This window comes from Mesoplodon mirus, assembly GCF_964341445.2.
Source record: "Mesoplodon mirus genome assembly, chromosome: 12".
NCBI lineage: Eukaryota > Metazoa > Chordata > Mammalia > Artiodactyla > Ziphiidae > Mesoplodon > Mesoplodon mirus.
In genome coordinates this window covers 73,714,567-73,723,588 of record NC_138988.1, presented here as the reverse complement: position 1 = coordinate 73,723,588, position 9,022 = coordinate 73,714,567, and positions in this window count along the sequence as shown.

Below are 9,022 nucleotides of genomic sequence, written 5' to 3'. Positions count from 1 at the left end.
CCCCAATCCTGGCTGGGAGACTTGGACGCTGCAGGCGGGTGCGGGAGGGGGCTCTGAGGGGGTTTGCCTGGAGGCAGGGGGACACCCGGACTGACTCCAGCAGTGCCCCTCCTCCACCAGGCAGCTACTCCGGCGGCACCCTCCTTTCCCTGGCGCCCCGGGGCCTCCTCCGGGCCCCAGAGACGGGGAATGGCAGGTTAAGCCGAGGCCCAGGGCAGGGAAGCCCACCGGGGACCACCCGGGGGAGCCCCCCCCCACAGCCTCGTGTTCCGCCCACGCCGGGAGGCCCGGGCGCCCCGGGGGTGAGCGCGGAGGGCAGTGCGGCGGCTCCGCGGCTCTTGGCGGCCCCTTTCTGACAATCTTTCCTTTGTTTGTTTTCTTAAATCTGGGAGGCCCGAATTCCTGCCGGATTCCGTAGGTTTCACTCAGGAAGGAGGCGCCCCCACCCCCTCTCACGTCGGGCCCGGCTGCAGGGGGAAAGGCAGGTTCTTCCCGTAGGCTCGCGGTGCGCAGCCCCGCGGCCCCGGGCAGAGCGAGCGGGCGCCGGGCGCGGCGGAGAGTCCCGGGCGCCCTGCCCGCGCGCGCCACCGCGAAGCCCCGCCGCAGGGCCACCGGCGGCCTCAGCCGAGAACATTAAAAAAAAAAAAAAAAAAAATCAAACCAGGAAAGTTTAAAAAGGTACAAAGAGCAGTCTCTCCCTCCACCTCCACCCCAGCCTCATTCCACACCCCTGCACCTCTCACACTCCCCTCTTTTTTTTTTTTATTTTGGTCTCCAAACTTGAGCCTCATTAATTTCCAAAAAAATTTCCCCCAATAAAAGGCAAACATGGAAAGAAAAACAAACTATTAGAAAATAGAGGAGGGAGGAAATGTTATTTAAAAGGTTAGCAGACCGCATCATTTTCCAATGATATTATATACTCCCAGCAGTATCCAAAATATATATGGGCCGTGGGCCAAGAATGTAAAAAAAAAAAAAAAAGAAGAAGAAAAAAAACTTGAAAAAAACCCCTCACTTAGACACAACATCTGGACCTGGGAGCGAACAAACCCCCCATTTATCACACTTAATCCTCCAATGAAGCAATCGACAGTTGACTTCTGTTTTGCTAATTTAGCTGCTTTCAAGCGCCGGCCCAGTCCAGACCGGGAATTAAGTGTCACTTGTGGAGGGCCTGCCTTGCCCCCCGCCCGTCTTTGCTCCCCACCTCGCCCCAGCGGCCCTCAGATAGGGAAAAAAGACCATTAAAGAAGAAAGAAACTTTTTATGAATCGCCTTTACGTCCGCCCACTCGGGTGGGTGAAAACCTCCATTCTGACCTCCTTCTGCTCCCCGGGCCCAGCACCCCGACATCCACTTCCTTGGTGACACACGCCCACCGACCAGCTAGCTGCCTCCCCCCCCAGAATGGCCTATCAGTGGCAGCAGCTGGTCACCCCGCTTGCTCACCGGTTGCTCCTTGGGTTGACTAGGTGCTGCCAGCCTGGTGCCTGGCAGTGCCCAGTGGCCTGGCAGCCTGACCCTCAGGCAGGGGTAGAGCACAGCAGAGGGAGGGCCCTGGTGCTTGGGCAGCAGGGGGCCTCCATTCTCCCCCAGAAGTGGATGGAAGGCAGGAGGCCCCGAGGTGGAGGTCATGGGCCAGCAGCATTTGGAGACAATGGGATCTTGTGAGGGCACAAGCAGGAGAGAGAATGAATCAGGGAGAGTGTATCATTTGAGGATTAGTCAATAAATTCCTGGGACTCTGGCCCATGGTGCCAGAGGCCTGGGTGGCCGGAAGTGCAGACTTCCCTTCTCAGTAACTTTCCTCCCCGCCCCCCATTCCCCCCCACCCCCAAGGCCTCTGTGGGTCTCTCTCCTCACCTCTCTCTGTCCATCTCTTAGTCTCCAAGGCTCCTTTCCTAGACTTTGGAGCCCAAGGCACAGCCATTTGCCATTCCCCTCCCCTGTTGCTGGGGATAGCTGTGCAAGGGAGCAGCGAAAGTTACAGGTTTAGGGGACTGTCCTCAGGGACCTGGAAACAGAAGAGGCTGGAGCCTGTGCCCCAATGCAGCCTGCCACTCCTCTTCACTCAGATCCAGCCCACCCCAGCCCCCAGCTCTGAGTCCTGGCAGAGTCCCCAGGAACAACCTGCACTCATGAAAGAGGCCCCTACCACCCTGAATCCCAGTCTTCTGCAGGCTCTCATGGTGGTCTGGCAGGGCCTCAGACTTCTTGGGGAGAGACCATCAGTGCTGGCCCTATCCAGAGGCAGTCCCAAACCTCCTCGTCCCCGCCTCCAGGGCCCACAAAAGCATCCTCCATATGGACTGTACTCATTCCAGTAGGCATCCATCAACAGCTATTGTAGGCCAGGCAATGCGCTACAGTCAGGATATGGAGATGGAGGAGGATCCTTGCCTCTGGGGGCTTAAGCCTCTACCGGGCCCTCTTTTCTGTTACTATGGGGATATTACCCAGCTATCCTCATTCAAAAAGCGATCATTGAGCACATGCCCTGTGCCAGAGACTGTGCTAAACCCTGGGGATCTGGAGATGATAGAAGACCATTTGTGTCTTTAAACTTGTCAGGGAGAGAGACATGCCAACAATTAATTCTAAGACAAGGCAGAAAATAAGAGCCTAAGTGAGGCATTTATAAAAACTTCAGGGTGTGCCCAGTGGAGAGACTGACTTACCCTGGCTGGGATGGAAGGAGGGTACAATGGACCGCAGGGTGGTGGCGGTGGGGCCTCACTGCTCTAGCTCTTGAAGCTCATCCTAGGGGTAGTACACCTAGTGGTTAAGAGCAAGGGGTCTGAAACCAGACGGTATGGTTCAACTTCCTGCTCTGCCACATCAGCTGTGGGATCTAGGATTTCTTAGCCTCTTTGATCCTTGGTTTCATCATCTGAAAAGTGGGACTAGCAATAGTAACTGCTTTGTGGGGATCCAATGCCAGGGCAAGCAGCTGGCATATAGTGAGCTCTGAATGAATGTCCACTTTAGTTGTCTTTCTTCCAGAGGATATGCATGGACCACCTCGTAGCCTCCCTGCCATCCTCCCTGTGGCCTCTTTCTCCAGCCTGAGGACCTGGCGCAGTGCTGGGTACACAGAGTAAATAGAAAACCTGTCGACTCTTGGCTCAAGTGACACTAGGTAGAAAATACTGTGCACAGTGGGTGGTGGACCTAGATGTGCCTTCTCCTCCCTCTGATACCCGGCCATGGACTGGGTGAGCCATAATGGTTGTTCTTCTTGCTCTCACATCTCTGGAAGCCACCCAGAGGATCCTCTGAAGCCCTCTTTCCCTGCTCAGCAGAAAGTCAAGAAATGTGTTTTGGCCTGGAGCCACTATTCTGTGACTCTGGTTTGAGTTCAGACCTGACTTGCTGTGCGTCCTTGGGCAAGACATGTCCCCTCTCTAGGACTTAGACTCCTTATAGGTAAAGTGAGTGAATGCTTTCCAAGCTCCGTTGTAGCCCTGCTTCTCCTCTGAGCTGGGGGAGCCTCCTCTTCCTTTCTGGAGGCTGCTGCTGTCATCTGAGGGTGTGATTTCTACTCCACTTCTCGCCTGCCTCTTGGCTTTTCTCAGTGATATCCCCCCTTTCTCCCTTCTTGCTTCCCTCAGCCCTTCTCTTCTTTTTCTCTCTCCTCCTCTTCCTCTGCCACACTCCCGGGACCTAGAGAGTGTGTGGATGGACTGACTTTTTCTCCAGGTTTCCCTCTCCCACCTCTACCCAGCTTTTTGATCCCCAAACAGAATCTGGGCCTGAGGAGCTATGCCTCTCCACCTGTCCTCCTGGCTGGGAGTCTATCACTAATGGCTCTGGTGGGGCCCTGATCCATGACCTCTGACTTCTGAAAGAGTGAGAGAATGGCATCCTAGCTGGACCAAGAGAGAGCCTAATATGGGTCTTCTGTCCTCAGGGACTGGCAGGCTCTGTATTCCCACGCTGCCCTCCCCCCAGAATCCCAGGCATGGGGAAGGGTGCAGGAAAGGAAGCCTTTTCTAAGTCTGCTGACGCTCAGCCCCCAACCCACCTCCTCCATGAGATGCCATCTCCTACCTCTGAGGCTGGGAGAAGCCCTTCCTTTATGGAGGCCCATGTGCCTGGAGGTTATTATTGTCCCCAAGGAGCCACTTATTATTGTCAGGAACCATTTCTGGAGAGCCTACTATGTGCCAGGTACTGTTCTCTGAGCCCAGAGGAGGTGTCTGTGTTGGGGTAGAAGGGAGCGGGGGGTATGCCGCTGCCAGGCTGAGGCTCGTGGGCAGAGGGTTTGGCAATGCCTGTGCGTGGGACCAGTTGGAGTGGCACCTGAGACGGAGCCAGGTCCTGGAGGCAGGTAAACAGGATGCTGTGTGCTGGGTGTGGTGGAGGAGGAGGAGGGACATGGAGGGGGCAGCACAATGGGCTATTGTTGCTCTGGAGTCACTGTCACTCCTGGACTCTGGGCCTCCCCTTCCTCTCCGTCACCCTCCCACTAGGCTATACACATGTCAAGATATATGGATGATGAATTCAGAGTCATCTGCTTTTGGCCCCCTCTGCTCTCACCTAGATTGCAGTGGACCAAGATGATGTGGTAGATGCTGCATGGCCCATGCCTTCTTTTTTTTCCCCAGCTAAGGAGGGAACAAGGAGGGAGCATCTGGTCAATGGGAGGTGGTTGACAGTAATGAGATCTAGCCAAGTCTGGTGACTGGGCCCTGGCCTCAGCTGGGTCACTAGCTAACTATGTCTGTCCTTGGGAAAGTCACATAACTGCCCTAAAACTCAGTTTACTCATCTGTAAAATGGGCTAACAGTGACCCTTGCCCTGTCTTTCTCACAGCATGGTGTGGTGTTGTGAAAGACACTAGACCTTGTCAAGAGCTGTACACAGGGAAGAACTGACTGCTTCTGCCTCTGTTGTTACTCTGCTGCAAGACCCCTTCTGCTTGACAAAGCTCCCCTTCTGAGGGTAGGAGTAGGGAAAATTGATGACTGTCCATGTGGGACTATTGAGAGATCTAAGGACAGGAGTGAGGATTCAGATTCTCAGGGTATTCAGCCAACCAGTCTTCATCCAATTCATTCACCATTCATTCAATTAACAAATTTTTTTTTTTTAGTTTCCTCTCTAAGCCAAGTACTTTGAAACTCTGGGCCTTCAAAGATGAACAAGGTATATCTTCTTTTTTTTTTTTTTTTGCAGTACACGGGCCTCTCACTATTGTGGCCTCTCCTGTTGCGGAGCACAGGCTCTGGACACGCAGGCCCAGCGGCCATGGCTCACAGGTCCAGCCGCTCCGCGGCATGTGGGATCTTCCCGGACCGGGGTACGAACCCGTGTCCCCTGCATCGGCAGGCAGACTCTCAACCACTGCGCCACCAGGGAAGCCAACAAGATGTATCTTCTGCTCTCAGGGAACTCCTAGTCAGCTGGGGGAGGCTGAAAACATACACACACACACACACACACACACACACACACACACACACACCATTAATATATAATAATGACAGCTAATATTGATTGAGCACTTACTATGTGCCAGGAATGGTTTAAGCATTTTACATGCATTAATTTATACAATCATTCTGATTCTGAAGATGAGACAATTGAAGCCCAGAGAAGGTAAGCAGCTTGCCCAAAGTCACACAGCTAGTAAGAAATAGAGCCAGGATTTAATTCCAGGTACTCTGTTTAGAGCCTTGGGCTCTTAGCCAGTACATAGTACGCACAGCATACATGAGCCTACACAACCAAGAGTGAAAGAAGAGTTAAGAGAAGATTGGGTTGAGCCTCTGAAGGAAGAGAAAGGGGGAGTAAAGATTGACTATTGTCTACTTCCACTAGGACAGGACAAGGTGAAATGGGCTTGACTTACAATATCTCAGAGAAGGGGGTCCTGGGATGTGTTTTTTAAGGCAGGAGGCTGAGTCGGTCTTTCTTGAAGACAGTAGAGAGATTTCTGATTGGGATAGATTCCCTGTCAGCCCTCTGCTTGTGGTCTTTTCCAGCCCAAAACTGGGAGGGAGAGCCCTCGGGAGGTTCCTGGTAGAGGAATGTGACTCCTACATATAAATGGAGCACACCCCCACCCCAACCCAGAACCTGTTGGGCCCCTTGCTCTTTCTCTTGCCTGTGGCTGCTGGTGAGCTGGGAGGAATGAAGTAGGACTGAGTGTTCTAGGAGGTATTGCTTTGGGAACAAGTGATGGAAACCTAACTCCAAGTAGTTTAAGCAAAAGGAAAGGATTTCTTGGCTCAAACAAGCAGGAAGAACAGGACTGGTGTATGCACATGCACACACATGTGGGGTGGGAGTGGGGGGAGCAGTTTAGAGATTCTCAGGCCTTAAAAGATACCATTAACTTTCACTCTTCTATTCTTTCTTGATCTCATCCATATCTTGGCTATGTTGTTTGGTGTGTGAGAGCCTTTTTTTCTCCCCCTACTGGGAATGGGGGAGGAAAGGGAGGTCAGGGTTTCTTGTCTGCCGGAGGACAAGGAGAGGTGGGTAGAAGAGCTTGGCAACAATTTCATGCTCACATCTCAGAGAAGAGAGAACATCTGTCACTCTCAACACCCTCTGTCTATAAAATCCTAGGGGAGGACTCCTATTGGCCTAGCTTGGGTCATGTGTCCACCTCTTAGACAAATCAGGTGGCTAGGAAAATGGTGTGCAGTGATTGGCTAGGCCTGGCGTATGTGCCCACCCTAAGTCAGGAAGGGTGGAGAATTATGACTGGCAGCCCCATAGAATGGCATGGAATGAGGGAGCAGCTGTTCTGTGAAGGAAAGAGGTGCAATCACCACAGTGGACAAGGCTGCCAGGCAGACACAAACAACAAATGCCCATCCCTCCCCCGCCACGGGGGACAGAGGAAGGAATAAAATAGACTTGGCATTTCTTCTTGGAGCTTCAAATTTTAGCCCAAGATTTTGAGGAAAAGTTGTTAATGACATTTTAAAACATTATTTTTATTTATAACACACATAGCTATGATACGGAATAAAATTTAAAGCTCATATAGACTTCTAAGATAAAACAGAAGATATCAAAAAATGGGGGGCTTGTAGCAGGCTACAAGCTGTTTTCGTTATGCAACCCCCTCCCACTCCTTGTGTATTTTTTCTTGCTTCTCTGATGTTAAGGATGGAGATGGTATGGAAATGGGGTTGGAAATTTGAGTTGCTAGGAATGGAAATAACATGGATTTTGGAGCCAGAGAGATGTGGCTTAAAATCTTGCCCTGCCATTTTCTTACTGAGTCTGTTTGCTCCCCTGTAAAATGGGTACATCGATGCCTGCTTGGGAGAAGGGAAGTGATTAGAAGTGACCTAATAATGAAACACCCAGCCCAGTGTCTGGCTTGAAGGAAGACACTTTGTAAATGTCAGCTGTCACCTCCATCCTTCCTGTGTCTGCAGGCTCTCGAGGCCAGCTCTGGCAATCCAGGGCCCAGGGAGCAGGGAAGGGGGCCCCCCACTCATGGCCCCCAGCTAAACCCCTGCTGCTCCTGGCAGAAGCCTTATAGCTCTCTCCTCTTGGGAGCTATAACCATAGACATGAGTGTGGTGATAACTGGCTTTGCCACCTGGTAGACACTGACTAGGCAATTAATCCTTTAGTAGTGTAGACACAACATCACCCTCCAAGGGGGAATTCACTGACCCACGTTCCCAAAGCTCCTTGTGCTAACTTCTTTTATGGTTCATATTACCTAGCACTGCAATGATGCATTTACCTGTTTATATGACTCCTGCTGCCACCAAGAGTCAAGAATTTGTGAATTCTAGGAGACAGGAATTGTTTTCTCCAACCCTGTACCTCTAGTGTTCAACACGGAAGTTAGCATGGAGTAGGGGCCCAGTGACTGTTTGGTGACTTAATGAAGAAATAAATGGATGGAGCTGCAGCCCTGGGTCGCTTTTTTGTCCAAGGATTGTGTTTCTCCCAATTTACTGAGCCATTAAGATGTATCAGGCATATACTAGGGCTCTTTCATTGTTCTTTCATATGATCCCCCAAACAACCCCATGTCACAGGGACTATAACTTGCCCCCATTTTAGAGATGAGAAACTGAGGCTCAGAGGGTTAAATTACTTGCCCAAGGTCATCCAGCCTGTTAGCAGTGGCATTGGAATGCCAATCCAGTTCTGTCAGATGTCAAAGTCAGGGAATAAACCTCTAATGCTTCTGTCTTCCATCCCAGGTCGTACTGAGGTGTCCAGAGAAGAGGGCCATGGTACAGAGAACCCCCCAGGAATGAAGCTGAAATGGGGGGTCCTTTAGAGAGAGCAAGGGTTGGTGATCAGAGAGGCCACTGGCTTTGGTTGGGGAGAGGGGAGGGGAAGGGGGAGCTCTTGGGGGCTGGAGGTCATGGGGAAGTTCAAGGGGACTTGGGTCTGGGGAGAGGGAGGAGGTGTCAGGGCAGGGTCTCCGCCTCAGAACTGGCTGGGGCTGGGAGTCAGCCCTTTCAGGTTGTTTTCTAGCTGGATTGGGGGGTGTTTAATATTAATAGTAATGACTGTGGCGGGAAGATAATAGGCCTCAGTCAGATTAGAAGGGGGTAAGCGCTTATCTCTGGCTGCTGAAGACACATGTCTTTCACCTGCTCCTTTAATATCCCCCCTCTTTCATTCCACCGCCCACCCCCTCCCACCAGCCTAGAACAAAAGGGGTATTATGGGCCGGGGTGTTTTCAGGCTGCAGCCAAGGAGACCTCCCCTTCCCCCTCCACTCCCCCGGTACACCCCTCCCCAAGTCTGGATGAGGCTTTTTCCTCCCATAAGAGATTAGCTCCGTTTGACAAGGCAGTGAACTTTGGGAGGGGTGAGTGGGGGTCTCCTCCGGGAGCCTCCAAAGTGCAGCCCTAACGAATACTGCTGGAGAGAGACCCCAAGAGACAGCCCTGAAGACAGACAGACAGATAGACAGAGAGACACAGAGCAGAAAGGGCATTGAGGTAGAGTTAGACTCTGAGACACAGGAACACACACACACGCACACACACACAAACACACACACTTGAGGATGTTGGG